We start from the raw sequence: 19,462 nt of genomic DNA on the forward strand, positions 1-19,462 counted from the left end.
ATAACACTTGGCTTCACAAAAAAATAAAATAGACCAATATAGTTTAAAATGCTTTTTTTTGATCATGGCACTTTTTTATTTCGGTGCCAGGGAGTAACAAAGAAACAATGAGAGCATGTCTTATTTTAAGCAAACCATGTTCCCATCAGCCCTGGTTACAGAGGGAGTGTTTACAGAGTAGTCATTGGTGGACACCACTTTTTTTGTTACTCCCTGACCAAGGCCATGATCACAAAACAGTGATTATGCTGCAGGGCCTTGCTCTGGCCAATCCTCTTGAACGTGAGAACAGTGTGTCACCACTTGAGGTCACACCACCTCAAAATTCCATCACTATATTCTCCTCAACCTTGCACCAACATCAGTGTGAATCATCATAGTCCTTCGGCCAAACACTGTTTCCATGGTTACCAGTGAGCATGCCTCTCCTTAGCGATCACCTCCAAGAAATGGAGTGGCTTGCATAGAGGGATAGGGACGGAGTCAAGGTCAATCCAGTGGACTTGCCCGGCATCATCGCCCACTTGCATTGGGAGCTCGCTCACACTGTTACGTAAGGTAACCAGAACAAGAATCTAAATTTCAGATAGCTGTAATGTATGTACAAATAAAGAGCAGAATGGGGAACAATTAAAAGTATAAGGAAACATGTTGCATGCTATCCTGCTGTGATAATAGCAAAATCCTTATGGTTTTCATTGAATTTAGTCAACATTGTTTCTGCATAGATAAGACTGCCCTAACTTGTTGTTTATCAGTGTCTGTAATATTATAAGAGATATCATTGAGATACCAGTATCATCATGGAAGTTGACAGCAACCGTTTCCATCCAAGAGTTGTCATTATTTCTTGGGTTATCTACATAGTCATTATAAACCTAAGAAGTAGATGAGGGACAGAGAGAGAGAAAGAAAACATGGTTTATGTCAACTAAACAAACAAATACAAAATGAAAAATATAAGTGGTGTTCCTCATGAAATATATGAGGAAATTAAATTATTTCTAGCCTGCTGATCTCCAGACCCAGCGAGTTGAACATCCCAGAACATCTCTGTCCTGGGAGGAAGCTGCCAGGGAGTTCAGAGCCTCCTCAGAGAACTCACACTGCAGGGTGAGGGACACCAGCTCCCCCGGGTCTACCATACCCTACACACATGTCATCCATAAGAATACAGTGAGGTGTAGAGCCATGGTTGATGCCCTATGCTCCCAAGATGGCCAAGATGATATAGTGATACATATGTTCAGAGCAGGTGAGAAAAAGGAAAGAGGAGCAGGCGAGGAAGAGGAGAAAGAGCAGGTTATTTTATATATATATACACTGCTCAAAAAAATAAAGGGAACATTTAAACAACACAATGTAACTCCAAGTCAATCACACTTCTGTGAAATCAAACTGTCCACTTAGGAAGCAACACTGATTGACAATAAATGTCACATGCTGTTATGCAAATGGAATAGACAACAGGTGGAAATGATAGGCAATTAGCAAGACACCCCCAATAAAGGAGTGGTTCTGCAGGTAGTGACCACAGACCACTTCTCAGTTCCTATGCTTCCTGGCTGATGTTTTGGTCACTTTTGAATGCTGGCAGTGCTTTCACTTTAGTGGTAGCATGAGATGGAGTCTACAACCCACACAAGTGGCTCAGGTAGTGCAGCTCATCCAGGATGGCACATCAATGCGAGCTGTGGCAAGAAGGTTTGCTGTGTCTGTCAGCGTAGTGTCCAGAGCATGGAGGCGCTACCAGGAGACAGGCCAGTACATCAGGAGACGTGGAGGAGACCGTAGGAGAGCAACAACCCAGCAGCAGGACCGCTACCTCCACCTTTGTGCAAGGAGGAGCAGGAGGAGGGAGCACTGCCAGAGCCCTGCAAAATGACCTCCAGAAGGCCACAAATGTGCATGTGTCTGCTCAAACAGTCAGAAATAGACTCCATGAGGGTGGTATGAGGGCCCGACGTCCACAGGTGGGGGTTGTGCTTACAGCCCAACACCGTGCAGGACGTTTGGCATTTGCCAGAGAACACCAAGATTGGCAAATTCGCCACTGGCGCCCTGTGCTCTTCACAGATGAAAGCAGGTTCACACTGAGCACATGTGACAGACGTGACAGAGTCTGGAGACGCCGTGGAGAACGTTCAGCTGCCTGCAACATCCTCCAGCATGACCGGTTTGGCGGTGGGTCAGTCATGGTGTGGGGTGGCATTTCTTTGGGGGGCCGCACAGCCCTCCATGTGCTCGCCAGAGGTAGCCTGACTGCCATTAGGTACCGGGATGAGATCCTCAGACCCCTTGTGAGACCATATGCTGATGCGGTTGGCCCTGGGTTCCTCCTAATGCAAGACAATGCTAGACCTCATGTGGCTGGAGTGTGTCAGCAGTTCCTGCAAGAGGAAGGCATTGATGCTATGGACTGGCCCACCCGTTCCCCAGACCTGAATCCAATTGAGCACATCTGGGACATCATGTCTCGCTCCATCCACCAACGCCACATTGCACCACAGACTGTCCAGGAGTTGGTGGATGATTTAGTCCAGGTCTGGGAGGAGATCCCTCAGGAGACCATCCGCCACCTCATCAGGAGCATGCCCAGGCGTTGTAGGGAGGTCATACAGGCACGTGGAGGCCACACACACTACTGAGCCTCGTTTTGACTTGTTTTAAGGACATTACATCAAAGTTGGATCAGCCTGTAGTGTGGTTTTCCACTTTAATTTTGAGTGTGACTCCAAATCCATGTCACGCCCTGGTCTTAGTATTTTGTGTTTATATATTTATTTGGTCAGGCCAGGGTGTGACATGGGGTTATTTTGTGTTGTGTTGTGGTATTGGGGGTTTTAGTAGGTATTGGGATTGTGGCTGAGTAGGGGTGTCTAGCATAGCCTATGGCTGCCTGAGGTTCTCAATCAGAGTCAGGTGATTCTCGTTGTCTCTGATTGGGAACCATATTTAGGTAGCCTGGGTTTCACTGTGTGTTTGTGGGTGATTTGTTCCTGTCTCTGTGTTAGTTATTGCACCAGACAGGCTGTATAGGTTTTCACGTTCCGTTTCTTGTATTGTTTGTGTTTTTCCTTATTAAAGATGTATCGAACTAACCACACTGCATTTTGGTCCGACTCTCCTTCAACGGAAGAAAGCCGTAACAATCCAGACCTCCATGGGTTGATAAATTTGATTTCCATTGATAATTTTTGTGTGATTTTGTTGTCAGCACATTCAACTATGTAAAGAAAAAACTATTTAATAAGAATAGTTCATTCATTCAGATCTAGGATGTGTTATTTTAGTGTTCCCTTTATTTTTTTGAGCAGTATATATATATATATATATATACAGTGCCTTGCGAAAGTATTCGGCCCCCTTGAACTTTGCGACGTTTTGCCACATTTCAGGCTTCAAACATAAAGATATAAAACTGTATTTTTTTGTGAAGAATCAACAAGTGGGACCCAATCATGAAGTGGAACGACATTTATTGGATATTTCAAACTTTTTTAACAAATCAAAAACTGCCCCTTTACTTTCAGTGCAGCAAACTCTCTCCAGAAGTTCAGTGAGGATCTCTGAATGATCCAATGTTGACCTAAATGACTAATGATGATAAATACAATCCACCTGTGTGTAATCAAGTCTCTGTATAAATGCACCTGCACTGTGATAGTCTCAGAGGTCCGTTAAAAGCGCAGAGAGCATCATGAAGAACAAGGAACACACCAGGCAGGTCCGAGATACTGTTGTGAAGAAGTTTAAAGCCGGATTTGGATACAAAAAGATTTCCCAAGCTTTAAACATCCCAAGGAGCACTGTGCAAGCGATAATATTGAAATGGAAGGAGTATCAGACCACTGCAAATCTACCAAGACCTGGCCGTCCCTCTAAACTTTCAGCTCATACAAGAAGACTGATCAGAGATGCAGCCAAGAGGCCCATGATCACTCTGGATGAACTGCAGAGATCTACAGCTGAGGTGGGAGACTCTGTCCATAGGACAACAATCAGTCGTATATTGCACAAATCTGGCCTTTATGGAAGAGTGGCAAGGAGAAAGCCATTTCTTAAAGATATCCATAAAAAGTGTCGTTTAAAGTTTGCCACAAGCCACCTGGGAGACACACCAAACATGTGGAAGAAGGTGCTCTGGTCAGATGAAACCAAAATTGAACTTTTTGGCAACAATGCAAAACGTTATGTTTGGCGTAAAAGCAACACAGCTCATCACCCTGAACACACAATCCCCACTGTCAAACATGGTGGTGGCAGCATCATGGTTTGGGCCTGCTTTTCTTCAGCAGGGACAGGGAAGATGGTTAAAATTGATGGGAAGATGGATGGAGCCAAATACAGGACCCTTCTGGAAGAAAACCTGATGGAGTCTGCAAAAGACCTGAGACTGGGAGGGAGATTTGTCTTCCAACAAGACAATGATCCAAAACATAAAGCAAAATCTACAATGGAATGGTTCAAAAATAAACATATCCAGGTGTTAGAATGGCCAAGTCAAAGTCCAGACCTGAATCCAATCGAGAATCTGTGGAAAGAACTGAAAACTGCTGTTCACAAATGCTCTCCATCCAACCTCACTGAGCTCGAGCTGTTTTGCAAGCAGGAATGGGAAAACTTTCAGTCTCTCGATGTGCAAAACTGATAGAGACATACCCCAAGCGACTTACAGCTGTAATCGCAGAAAATGGTGGCGCTACAAAGTATTAACTTAAGGGGGCTGAATAATTTTGCACGCCCAATTTTTCAGTTTTTGATTTGTTAAAAAAGTTTGAAATATCCAATAAATGTCGTTCCACTTCATGATTGTGTCCCACTTGTTGTTGATTCTTCACAAAAAATACAGTTTTAGATCTTTATGTTTGAAGCCTGAAATGTGGCAAAAGGTCGCAAAGTTCAAGGGGGCCGAATACTTTCGCAAGGCACTGTATATATATCATATTTGACCTTTATTGAACTAGGCAAGTCAGTTAAGAACAATTTACAATGACAGCGTACCAAATGGCAAACATAGCATGGCAGCAACACAACATGGTAGCAGCACAAAACATGGTACAAACATTATTGGGCACAGACAACAGCACAAAGGGTAAGAAGGTAGAGATAACAATACATCACACAAAGCAGCCACAACTGTCAGTACGAGTGTCCATGATTGAGTCTTTGAATGAAGAGATGAAGATAAAACTGTCCAGTTTCAGTGTTTGTTGCAGCTCGTTCCAGTCGCTAGCTGCAACAAAATGAAAAAACGAGTGACCCAGGGATGTGTGTGCTTTGGGGAACTTTAACAGAATGTGACTGGCAAAACAGGTGTTGTATGTGGAGGATGAGGGTTAGACAGAGGAGGGAGGGAGGGAGGAAGGAAGGAGTTTAAAGAATCCCACTGACCCCTGGGATGGCCCACTCCCCACAGTCTCTCCTAAGGATGGACACAAACTGCAGAACTGGCAGTTTGGACACTGGGCGTGACACTTGCTGTCCAGCTGAGTCTCTCGTCCACCTGTAGGGCGGTGACACATACAGTAGAGACAGGATAAACTACGGAGACTACAGTACGGAAATCTACCACTAACTCCATAGGCCAGGGGTATTCAACTCTTACCCTACGAGGTCCGACGCCTGATGTTTTTTTGTTCTACCTGATAATTGCACACACCTGGTGTCCCTGGTCTAAGTCAGTCCCTGATTAGAAGGGAACAATGAAAAAATGCAATGGCACTAGCTTCAAGGTCCAGAGTTGAGTTTGAGGGTCATAGGCACTTCTGAGAGAGATGTAACCAATATGGTGAGGACTCCACATAGCCTTTCAGAGGGCACGGTCAGGGTGGAGCTATCTGGGTTGGGGGCCATTCCATTTAAATTCCAGTCAATCCAGAAAGTACACTGAAATTCAATTTTTTTCCCCCAATACATTTCAATTTGGAACATTTATAATTTGGTTTACTTTCTGAATTGACCACATCCCTGGATACTACTACCATATTGCTCTACACAAATGATCTTGCCTAGGGGGTAGGGGTGGCCAAAATTGGGCACAGGAGTTGGTTTGACTTTAAAGAGAGTTTGTGGGAAGGTTCGGGTTTAGTTATCTGAAAAGTAGATGCATAGTTTAAGAGTTGATGGAATAAAGTGGGAAAGTTACCTGGTAGCAATCGGATCTGCTGCGTGATTGGGTCCTCACCTAGAGGGGGCCAGGGGTTAGCTTACGTAAATTATTTAAAATTGATATTGATATTCATGTGGAACTCTGTAGCAAAACACTACTTTCATTTTACCTTTATTTAACAAGGCAAGTCAGTTAAGAAAAACATTTTTTTTTCAACGACGGCCTAGGAACAGTGGGTTAACTGCCTGTTCAGGGGCAGAACGACAGATTGTACCTTGTCAGCTCAGGGGTTTGAACTTGCAACCTTCCGGTTACTAGTCCAACGTTCTAACCACTAGGCTACCCTGTCGCCCTTACTTACCCAGCTAGCAATGAGGAAGCGGCCCTCTTCCAGGGAGCCGGAACTGATTGAGTCGGCCCAGAATCGGGTGTCGGACTCGGTCCAGAATCAAAATGAATGACTGCCCAGAATCGTTTCTGTCTACAGGAATTCAGCCGACTTTGCTGGCATCTTACCAGAATCCCCCCAGAAGTGGCCCGATGCAAATTTAAATAAATGTATACAAAATTACCCGATTTAGTCATTTTAAATATTACTATTATACATTTTATACATACAAATTATACCCATCCACACACAAAAAAACACCATACATCTGGTGACCGTGCATGTTCCTGGCCCATCACAGCTCGATGTGACAAGGGCATCCCGGCCGGCGAAACTTTCCCCTAACTTGGACGATGCTGGACCAATTGTGCGTCACTTCATGTGTCTCCCGGTCGTGAGACAGATGGTTTTGGCATGTGTAGGGGAGATGGGTGGAAATCTTAGAACATAACAATGTCACTGAGGGAGAGAGGTTAATGTATAACGTTTACATTATGTCAGGATATGTTATTGTTAGCCCTCAGGGACCCTCTGGGAGGTGAAGAGACACTGTCTAGTATCAATAACCATGACAGCCTTGAGTTGGGGAGGAGTGAGCGCTTTGGGGGTAAAGGTCACGTTAGAACATACAGTATATCACAAAAACAGTATGAGGGAGTGTGAGAGCGATGACACCAAATTTAACACACCTGCTCCCCATTCACATCTGAGACCTTGTAACACTAACGAGTCACATGACACAGGGGAGGGAAAATGGCTAATTGGGCCCAATTTGGACATTTTCACTTAGGGGTGTACTCACTTTTGTTGCCAGCGGTTTAGACATTAATGGCTGTGTGTTGAGTTATTTTGAGGGGACAGCAAATGTACACTGTTATACAAGCTGTACACTCACTACTTTACATTGTAGCAAAGTGTCATTTCTTCAGTGTTGTCACATGAAAAGATATACTCAAATATTTACAAAAATGTGAGGGGTGTACTCACTTTTGTGATATACTGTATATAACTAAGGTTCTGTCTAGCAACAGAGATGCATTGGCTGTTCAGATGTGGAGGAGAAGACTCAACCTAGGAGAAAGCGTTAAATATCAGTGCTTCTGTGAAATGTTGTTTGTCTGAATGCAGGTCTATCGACCCTTTGGGAATAATTAAAATTGGTGAAGCTTTCCTAGTGCCCGTGGATTCATTTACTCTTAAAATTAGAACCTAACAAGATTACATCAGCATCAACAGTAATACCTGCTAAGATTTCCACAATTTGATCCAAAAATGGCATCCTTGGCATATTTGAATGCTGTTGATGTTGACCTGTGAAAGACCTGTGAAATAATACAACATTGTAATAATACTTAATAATCATAAATGTCAACTAATCAGTTACAACCAAATGTCAGTAAAACAGATGACAAAATTAATTTGTAACCCTCTCTCTCTCCCTCACCCGATGTCCTGATTGGCCCATACAGGCTTGATGAGCACAGACGTGGCAGTGTAGCTCACTGGGCTGTACTGGGGCCAGTCGGTCTTCCAGTCCACTTTGTCATCAGGCACTGGGAACTGCTCTGTCTCTGAGCCGGGGTACTTTGGGCATCTGGCCTTGCTGTGAGGGGCTGAGGAGGGCATGGTGAAGACACTGGGCGGTAGCACAGAGACTACAGGCACTGGTACTGAGGCTTTAATATCTAAAAGTACAATTTGAAGTAACCTCAGCAATGTATGACAATAGTAACATAAAACAGAGAGTAGCTACAATGCAGACAACTAGGCAATAGTAGTCTATAGAAGGTGAAAAGAACAGAAACTACCTAATGATATGAAAATAATGATCTTAGGTCTCCAAAATTACTTCAGAATGATTCCATACCTGATTCCTGAAATGCAGAGGCAATATGGAAATCCTAAAAGGGTAAGTGCTATTTGAATCGGCCCAACCCAGTTTCGTCCCACTCGTACCAGTCAGTCAACACAGTACAGTCCTGTATACACACTGATAATGATGCAGTAACCAGGCAATACAGTCAAAGCCTGCTGCTTTAAAAAAAGGAGTGCACCGAATCGTATAGGAATATTTCAGTGTTGTTGCAGACGGCGCATTCAGAAATAATTTTGAAGCTGCCTTTGCTCATATGATTCGATGTTTCATTCAGTTGCCACACACTTTACAAAAGACTTGTCTAACTAACCTCAGATAGACCACAGCCTGTTGTTTCTAATGGGAACAAATGAATCATAGTGGGCAGAACAAGCAAGGAGGGGGCAAGAGCCAAGTAGGAGATAGGGAGATCCTATTGTTGTGTTCTAGCATGCATTTGCATATTTCTGTTAGGGAACATCTACTCTGTGAAGTGCGCTTGTGCAATAACTCAATTCGCCCTTGCACTCCTAAACAACGTAATTTTTTAAATCTTTGGCAAAGAAAGGGTAAAATATACAAAACTTAGTCCACTCTGTTTGTAGCAGATTGTAGTTTTGGAAACAGAAAACTGTATTGAATTAAAACGTTTCATCAATGAGAAAATTAGCATAACGTCTGTCAAAATCCATCTCGTTCCATCTTCTCCCACTACCACTGGGCTTCCTATCATCACCATATGTGGTAGTGAGTGGAAACGCTACCCGGATTCACACCTGAGGTCATCTGCCTTTGGCCTAAAGAGCAGGAACCTGGACTTCAAAGAAATTGAAAATACAGACATTGTCATCATACAAGAATCATGATATAGAAGAGATGGACCCACTGGTTGCCCTCTAGGTTACAGAGAGCTGGTAGTCCCATCCACCAAATTACCAGGTGTGGAGCAGGGAAGGGACTCAGGGGGTATGCTAATCAGAGTAGGTATGTCATCAGGAGCAACATGCTCTCTGGATATTCAGGCGAGTGTCTGTTGACTATTGGGCGTTGCGCCATGATCCTTGTCTCCTTCTGGTTCCTCCAGGTTCCTACCTGGTGTATCAGCATCCTCTCCTTTCGTTCCCTCCGGGCTCAATGGTCATTCAATCTCCCTTGGAGCTTTGGTGCAGTGGTTTAGATGGTACCACGTGGTGCTTCCTTCCACCTGGACGGCTGTTTGTGTTGCTAGGACCACCTTGTAGGGACCCTCTTGCCATGGCTCGTTCCACTTCCTTCTGAACACACGGATGTAGGCCCAATCTCCTGGTATCACTTGACAGGGAACCTCTGGTCCTGGTTCATGTTCTCACCCTTTTTCCTGGAGATAGATAACTTTATGTATGGAAGTTAGTTGTCTCATATGCTTTTAACTCTATTTCTAATTGTTCTAATGAGGGTCCTTTTTAGGGCCCCCTTAGAGCTGGCACTGGCATAGGTCGACCTGTAAGCATTTCATGCGGTGTTAGATGTGTAATTCTGTTAGTTTGCATGCAATACCTCATTAGAGCAAGCAGTAGTGCGTCCACCCAATTAAGCCTTGCACTAGCCCAAATCTTATTTATCTTAGCCTTAAGAGTACCATTTATTCTTTCAACCAATCCTTGTGACTGGGGATGATAAACATATCCTAGTCTTTGTTTAAGCCTTCGCTGCTGTACTACCTGTTATACTGTCTTTTGAATAAATGCTGAACCATTGTCTGAACTCATTTCTGTTGGAATTCCGAACCTAGGTATTACTTCTCTGGTCAAGAATTGTATCACTGTTCCTGATCCCTGATCAGTTGAGGGTACTGCTTCTACCCATCTACTGAATCTGTCTATGATAGCCAGCATGTATCTTTTGCCATTTACTGGTTTTATCATATCCACATAGTTCATTACTAGGTGTTGGAATGGTCCTTCTGGTACCGGTATATGGCCTATGGGTGTGGTTATCCCTATCCTCACATTGTTTTGAGCACATAGCTCACAATTCGCTAATGCATCATCCACCATTGCCTGTAGGTATGGTGACCAGTAACCTTGCTTTTTAATCCTTCTTATCACCACCCCCGTTGTGCAATGGTCCAACACATGCGCATCAGCAATAAGCAAATTAAGCAATATAGTAGGTGCCACTATGTCCCCTTCATGGGATCTCCAAAATCCCCTGTCATCTTTGGTTGCCCCTCTTTGGTGCCACATGGATTGCTCATACAGTCCGGCACATTCCTGCATCCTAATGATATCATCCGACCTGAGGTATTGATTCAAGGATTAACCATCGGTGCTGTTAAAATTGAAATAGTGTATTTAGATGCCTTATCAGCCGCATTGTTTCCCTTAACAACAAAGTAATTTCCTTTTTTATGTGCCTGGCATGTTACTATCGCTAGTCTGGTAGGATACATCAATGCCATCATTCATTTTACAATTTGTACGTGATGTTGTATGTGGGTACCATCACTTTTCTTAAAACCTCTTTGTTTCCACACAGCTCCAAATAAATTGCATACTCTGTGTACATAGGCTGAGTCAGTATATAAATTTACTGAAATACCTTTCCCTAAAACGCATGCTGCAGTAAGAGCCATTAGTTCTGCCAACTGAACATGCTGCATGCTGAACATGCTGAACATGCTGCATGCTGAACATGCTGCATGCTGAACATGCTGGTTGTGAACATGCTGTCCACAACCAGCTGAACATGGTTGTGGACAGTATTCAGTTTTTTCCTCTATAAAATATTTTCCCTGTTTTCTTACTACTGCATATCCTGCATGATTACCAGTAAAGTCTTTGTAACAGGAGCCATCTACAAAGTATTCTTCTAAACAAGTCCTTCTCTGTCCAGAAAAGGCGTAGACTCAAGATCTGGTCTTAGTTTGGTAAATGTTAGAGATACTGCTACACAATCATGAGTAGTTCCTTCGAATTCCAATGGAATTCTTTCAGCTGGATGTACTGTATTACATCGTTAATAGAGACATCTGAATAATTTAGCAGAGTCATGTATTCTGAAGTTCTTGAATTGGTTAATACACATTTTGTGAGGAGGAGGTGTGTGAGGAGTGTCATATGCATACTGCAATGCTGCCACTCCCTGATAACAAGGAGGATATCCCTGGGCAACAGAGTCCAGTTCAGTACTGTAGTAAGCAATGGGTTGCTTCCGCCTTCCACTACATGTATTCTGCATAAGTACCGCTGCTACATAACCATCGCACCTGTTTACTACATATAACTAAAATGGCTTTGTGTAGTCTTGAGCCGCTAAGGCTGGTGCTGTCTGCATTTCCTTTTTTAATGTTTCAAATGCAACCAGAGCATCATTGTTCCAGTCGAGTTTAGCCCTGAGATTAAGCTGACCTGCTCCTTTCATTATTTCTCTCAATGGGGCAGTCTTCACTACATATTCTTCTATCCAGTCTGAGCTAAATCCAGTCATTCCTAAAAAGGTCATCATTTGAGCTACTGTTTGTGGCAAGGGTGCTTTACTGATTCCTTCCAGCTGTTCTGGTGCTATTGCCTTAGTTCCATGAGCTATAGTTCTTCCTAGGTACTCAACCTGAGGCTGGCATTATTGAAGTTTTGTTTGAGACTTTGTCCTCCCTCTGCCAATCTGTTTAGCACTGAGAGGCATAATTGGGATTTATACATGTGTAAGTGGCTCCAGTATCTATCATCATAGGTGTGCCTCTGTTATTTATTTGAACCTGCAGCATAGGTGCTTGATCAGCGCTTGTGGTCATTATTGGAAACTGCCCCTCCCCTGTAGGATTCTCTGGGCACCCCTAGTATGCCTGATTAGGCCCCGCCCATGGGTTCCTTTAATCAAAATCGGGTAGAGCGTTCCATATCTTTCAGGTTCTTTCATCTTCTTATCTCTCTTTCATCGTCATAGATCATGTCCCAAAAACTGGCTATATCTTCTTCACTTTCCCCCTCTTGTATCCTACTTGCCTGTTCTCTCCGTTTCTTTTAATTTGCTCTATCCCTCTTTTCACTTGAGCATTTTTCTATATTTCTTATTTCTCCATCCACTCTGCTGTTTCTTGCTTCTATTTCAGTTACTATGTCTTCATCCAGTGAATCTTCATCTACATCCTTTTGAACCTTCATTTTAGCTAAGGCCTTACTTAATCCTTCATAACAATTAAACTTTTCTGGGTTCCTTCCTGCACCTTGCTCAATCTCCCCTTTCCATATCCTTTCTTCACTCTAAAGGAAGTATAGAGGAAACAACCCCTCATCCTCTAATTCCACTTCCCCTTTTATTTATTTTACACCAGCAGGAATTGTCCATTGGCGTATGGTGGAGGTTCTGTAAACCATTCCACCTTCTTCCTGTCTGACTTTTCATTGTCTTTCTCTAACATTCCTCTAGCTGTCTTTATACTTTTTAACAATTCCTCACCTTCTACTTTGAACATTTGTCACCTTGCTTTCTCTAGCTCTTTTATTTTTACTTTTCTTTCCTGTGTCCCTTGCTTTATGTTTTTTTTATTAGAGTTTCCATTTCCTCACACACTGAGACATCAAATGTTCCCTCTGGCCATTTAGTACCCATTTTCCTGGTGCCTTTTTCCCCCATTTCTTAGACATTTCTATTAGTTATTTTTTGCATAAGGGATGTCGAGCGCTCAGGATGTCTACTGCCGCTTTACTCATTATTACGTCCTGAGGGGGCTCTGTCGGTTCCATCTTCCATCACCCCCGCTCTGGAGCCCATGGAGTTGGGAGGGGCTGCGCATAGGGTGGCTGGAGGAGGGGCCATCACGTGGACCATCTGTGGCCGCAGAGGATGGATGGAGGTCTGAGCCTGTGCATTCACTATAGAGGTCTCAATCAAATCACAGTGAGGCACAGTTACCCGCTACCTTTTTTAAAAATGTTTTATTTATTTACATTTTACCCCTTTTTCGCCCCTTTTTTGTATCCAATTGTTAGTAGCTACTATCTTGTCTCATCGCTACAACTCCCATACGAGCTCGGGAGAGACGAAGGCTGAATGTCATGCGTCCTCCGATACACAACCCAACCAAGCCGCACTGCTTCTTAACACAGCGCGCATCCAACCCGGAAGCCAGCTGCACCAATGTGTCGGAGGAAACACCGTGCACCTGGCAACCTTGGTTAGCGTGCACTGCACCCAGCCCGCCACAGGAGTCGCTGGTGCGCGAGGAGACAAGGATATCCCTACCGGCCAAACCCTCCCTAACCCGGACGACGCTAGGGCAATTGTGCGTCACCCCACAGACCTCCCGGATGTGGCCGGTTACGACAGAGCCTTGGCGCAAACCCAGAGTCTCTGGTGGCACAGCTGGCGCTGCAGTACAGCGCCCTTAAACACTGCGCCACCCGGGAGGCCCTACCCGCTACCTCTTATCGCCACGGCGATTGAGTCAATACATGGGGTGCGCTTCTTCATGAAACTGGATCTCAGGAGTGCGTATAACCTGGTGCGTATCCGGGGGAGGGAGACGAGTGGAAGACAGCGTTTAGTACCACCTCAGGGCATTATGAGTACCTCGTCATGCCGTACGGGTCGATGAATGCTCCATCAGTTTTCCAATCCTTTGTAGACAAGATTTTCAGAGACCTGCACGGGCAGGGTGTAGTGGTGTATATCGATGACATTCTGATATACTCAGCTACACGCGCCGCTGTGTCCTTGGTGCGCAGGGTACTTGGACGACTGTTGGAGCATGACCTGTACGTCACAAGGCCAAGAAATGCCTGTTCTTTCAGCTCGCCCTCCGGGTCGTCCCTGAGACCGTTCGGCGTCACCAGCTTTCTAGCCATCGTCGCTCCATTTTTCATATTTCCATTTGTTTTGTCTTGTTCCATACACACCTGGTTTTCATTTCCTAATCACACTGAATATATTTAGTCCTCTGTTCCCCTCCATGTCTTTGTGTGAAATTGTTTTATGTTATGTGGGTATTGTCACTTTTGTTCATGTTCCGTGTTTTGGGCATGTTTATGTAATTATGTGCTTTCGTTTGGACAGGAATAAAAAGTGTGCCTGTTAAATACACTCTGCTCTCCTGCACCTGATTTCGCCTCCAGTACACACCCGTAACAGTCAGACAGGTGCTAATGACCCAGAGTACATATATAGTGCACCAGTTTTGCTCTCTCCTTCTGAAATAATTGCCACATATGTACTGAAAAATTCACAATAATATAGAGCAGACCTAACTCACTCTATTAAATTAATCAAAACAGGAACATTTTACATTTGGATTGAAATTCAAAAGGAAATGATCTTAACAGAGAAAAATGTCCTCCTGTGTGATACCTACATCCCCCCACTAGAATCCCCATACTTTAATGAAGACAGCTTCTCCATCCTGGAGGGGGAAATCATTCATTTCCAGGCCCAGGGACATGTGCTAGTCTGTGGTGACCTAAATGCCAGAACCGGACAAGAACTTGACACCCTCAGCACACAGGGGGATAAACACCTGCCGGGAGGTGAAAGCATTCCCTCCCCCATATGCCCCCCTAGGCACAACTATGACAATAACCAACAAAAATGGGTTACAACTCCTGCAGCTCTGTCATACATTGGGTATGTACAGTACATAGTCAATGGTAGGCATCGAGGGGACTCCTATGGTAGGTACACCTATAGCTCATCCCTTGGCAGTAGTACTGTAGACAACTTTATTATAGACCTCAACCAGAGTCTCTCGGAGCAGTCACAGTCAGCCCACTGACACCCCTATCAGATCACAGCAAAATCACAGTCTACTTGAACAGAGCAATACTCAATCATGGGGCATCAAAGCCAAAGGAACTGAATAATATTAAGAAATGTTATAGATGGAAGGAATGTAAGAGAGAATACAGTATATGGCATGTGTTCAAAAGTGATTGGTGATCTATTTTTAGTATCACGAGTTTATGCTCATTTATTGACATCCTGTTCGGATGTTCTCTCGCTATTGAGTGAGTGCTTATGTAACATGATAGTGCAGCTGTTTTGGTCAAAGCAAATGTTTGCAATAAAAATGTCCTGGTGATTGATGTGTATGACCTTGTTGAACTGAAAGAAAATGTGAAACTGTTGGGAAATTTTGTAGAGAAGTTATGGATCTGCTGTGTATCTTGTAAACCCCTTGTATATGAAAAAGTAATTTCCGGGGTAGGTCTGCCAGAGTATAATTAAGACCTGTGAACACTACAAGCAACAAGAGAGATCAACTACAGTACATAAAACATGGCTCTGGACCAAATCTCTGTGTATTGTGTGTTTTTAAAAGCATGCACAGAGGGCAACTATTTTGTGCCTGTCTTTGGCCTCAGGTGGGGAGATTATTCCAACAAGCTTTCTCTACCCTTAACCGTGTTCTGAACACCTCCAAAGCAAAGGTCATGTGGTTCGGTAAGAAGAATGCCCCTCCTCCCACAGGTGAGCTTGAGGTAGTCACCTCATACAAGTACTTGGGAGTATGGCTAGACGGTGCACTGTCCTTCTCTCAGCACATATCAAAGCTGCAGGCTAAAGTTAAATCTAGATTTGGTTTCCTCTATTGTAATCGCTCCTCTTTCACCCCAGCTGTCAAACTAACCCTGATTCAGATGACCATCCTACCCATGCTAGATTACGGAGACACAATTTATAGATCGGCAGGTAAGAGTGCTCTCGAGCGGCTAGATGTTCTTTACCATTCGGCTATCAGATTTGCCACCAATGCTCCTTATAGGACACATCACTGCACTATATACTCCGGTAAACTGGTCATCTCTGTATACCCATCGCAAGACGAACTGGTTGATGCTTATTTATAAAAACCTCTTATGCCTCACCCCCCCCCCCCCACCCCCTATCTGAGATATCTACTGCAGCCCTCATTCTCCACATACAACACCCGTTCTGCCAGTCACACCCGTTCTGCCAGTCACATTCTGCTCGCTATCATCCAGACGGTGAGCTCAGTACAGGTGCATCAAAGCGGGGACCGAGAGGCTGAAAAACAGCTTCTATCTCAAGGCCATCAGACTGTTAAACAGCCATCACTAACATTGAGTGGCTGCTGCATACATACTGACTCAACTCTAGCCACTTTAATAATGTAAAAATGTATGTAATAAATGTATCACTAGCCACTTAAAAAATGCCACTCTATATAATGTTTACATACCCTACATTACTCATCTCATATGTACATACTGTACTCTATACCATCTACTGCATCTTACCTATGCCGTTCGGCCATCACTCATTCATGTATTTTTATGTACATATTCTTATTAATTCCTTTACACTTGTGTGTATAAGTTGTTGTAGTAGTTGTAGTTGTTGTGAAATTGTTAGGTTAGATTACTTGTTAGGTATTACTGCATGGTCGGAACTAGAAACACAAGCATTTCGCTACACTCGCATTAACATCTGCTAACCATGTGTATGTGACAAATAAAATTTGATTTGATTTGTATGCGATTTATATTACAACTTCTTGTGTTTTGTCTTAATGATTGTTCTTTAGTAAATAGGACATTCAACAGTGTGTTAGTCCGAGAAACATTAACTAGTTTTATGTTTGTGAAACCTTGAAATGTACACAATGAGAAGGGATTTTGTAACCATAGTTTTGAATGGATAATTGTATCAAATATATATCATTGTATGTTGGAATTGGCGTTCAACATAAACTCTTTTCCTCCCTGCCTTGTAAACCCATTCTTGTAAGTTGGAGCTACTGTACAGGATTTTCTGTGGATGCTGTACAGTTTTGAGCACTTGACAAGACGTTGACATTTCTGGGTATGTCTCACCTGTAACATAATAATAATAATGATTATGATAATAATAATAATATTTCTATATTATTTTTTATAATAATACAAATCTGTCAATCAACCAAATGTATTTCTTAAAAGCCCTAAAAAGGGCTATTAAGAAATACATTTGGTTGATTGACAGCAGTTGTCAAAGTGTTTTAGAGATACCCAGTCTAAAAATCTAAGACCCATCAATGCATATGCTGAAGCACAGCATCTAGGAAACACTCCCTAGAAGTCCTAAACCAAGGATTAAAACTAGAGAGGAACCATGCTCCAAGGGCTGTGCTGAGTGGACGTTTAAGAGTACATGTGCCCCTTATTGTTATTCAAGATGTTCCAACGTCCGTAGATGACCATTAGGGTCAGATAATAAACAGGTGGCTATAGAGTGGGCAAAAGTTCAACACCCAGCAGTCAATGTCATGTCTTTTTCATAGCCTGAGAGAGAGAGAGAGAGAGAGAGAGAGAGAGAGAGAGAGAGAGAGAGAGAGAGAGAGAGAGAGAGAGAGAGAGAGAGAGAGAGAGAGAGAGAGAGAGAGAGAGAGAGAGAGAAGATCTATTACATAAAGTTATCACATATGCACACTATGTAATTATATTAATATTTTCCTTAAAATTGTCTTTCATAACTGTTGCAAAACATTGAAATGGTGTTAAATATTTTACTCTGGTATACATTGCGAGAGGTAGTAGAGAGAGAGAGTAATATTACCCGGTTAAAGAACATAAATGGTTAAAGAAAAGTGTGATAAATAAAAACATATACCAATTTCATTTAAGCACCAAAAAACTGACAGCTGTGCCATATAAATTGCAAAATAGTTGGGAAGAGAATTTCGATGTACCCATTCCATGGCACATGGTTTATGAATTGATATGCAAAACAATGCCAGATACAAAACTTCGAATTTTTATATTGAAATACTATACAAAATTCTTGCAACCAATGGAATGTTATGGACATGGGGGATACAATCTTTCCAGCTCTGAAGAGTTTGCTATGAGGAGGCAGAGTAATTCGATCATTTATTTTGGCATTGTCAATATGTAACTCGTTTTTGCACACAGGTCCAGGAATGGATGAAGAATTGCAACATTTCCCTCGAACTAACACTGCAGAAAGCACTACTGGGTGATTCAATACTATAATAATTATTTTATCAAAAATCTTTATATTTAATTTACAATCTGTAGAAGCTATGAGAATAGAAAGGTTCAGTACTTTTGTGAAGCATCCACAGCACAGTTGAAAAATATACGCCAAATAGAAATCCAAATTGGATGGTGTTAAGAGATAGATGGGAGGGGTTGAATGGAGCTGAAGGGTGGGACTGGGTAAGATAACCAATGTAAAACATACGGTGTCTATTAAATGTATGTAGGTTCAGAAATGTTGTGAAATAGCACAGTTACAAATAGAAATCAAACTGGATGAACATCAGAAATAAAGGAAGGACTAAAAACAAACAAAATATAACTATTGTAAAATAGATTGTGTCTGTAAAATGTGTATAATATGTATAAACTGAAGGTAGAAGCCTAAGTGTTATTGTTTATTAGTTTACTCCAATTGGGGGAAGGGTGGTAGGGTTTGTGGAGAATAATAAAGGTATATTCAAAAAAAAAGTGTGTATATCTATATAGGTATGTGTATGTATATGTGTAATCGGTACTGTACTGCACCGCTGTAACTCTGCGTTGTGTGTGGTTGATTGAGACTATAGACGTGGACTTTGGAGATCAGGTTGTTTTAATGAATCAGAATTCACTCTCTGCATCCTGCATCCAGAAGAAAAGAAAACATTTGTAGAGCACCTATGTTCTGCGAATCGTCGCCTCTTTCTCTCATAGTGCATCAAAATGATTTTAGAATACAAAAATGAGTACAGCCTCTCCTTACTATGCATCAACACATAACATATATTTTACATAGATAAAACCACATATCTGCATCCAAAAACAAAATAAAACATTAGAGAATATATGTTCTGCAAATCGTCGCCTCTTTCTACAACATATGCACAATACAAGGGACTGGGATCATTCGAGGTGCTAGCCAACGTTCACACATTCAATAAATGGCCTGCTAATACCTTAGCTAGCTTTTAACCACATGTTGAATACATCATGTTAATTTCATCCTAAAAAGTACAAGTACGGCCTCCCGGGTGGCGCAGCGCTGTACTGCAGCGCCAGCTGTGCCACCAGAGACTCTGGGTTCACGCCCAGGCTCTGTCGTAACCGGCCGTGATCGTGAGGTCCGTGGGGCGACGCACAATTGGCCTAGATTC

The 19,462-nt window shown here is 42.8% G+C and overlaps 1 pseudogene; it reads right to left on the reverse strand.

Annotated features, from left to right (window-relative positions):
- Positions 1-407: 407 nt before the first annotated feature.
- LOC109897236 (ADP-ribose pyrophosphatase, mitochondrial-like) lies at positions 408-14,180 on the reverse strand (annotated as a pseudogene).
- Between the last annotated feature and the right edge of the window lie 5,282 nt (positions 14,181-19,462).

The sequence above is a fragment of the Oncorhynchus kisutch genome, linkage group LG10 (assembly GCF_002021735.2).
Source record: "Oncorhynchus kisutch isolate 150728-3 linkage group LG10, Okis_V2, whole genome shotgun sequence".
NCBI lineage: Eukaryota > Metazoa > Chordata > Actinopteri > Salmoniformes > Salmonidae > Oncorhynchus > Oncorhynchus kisutch.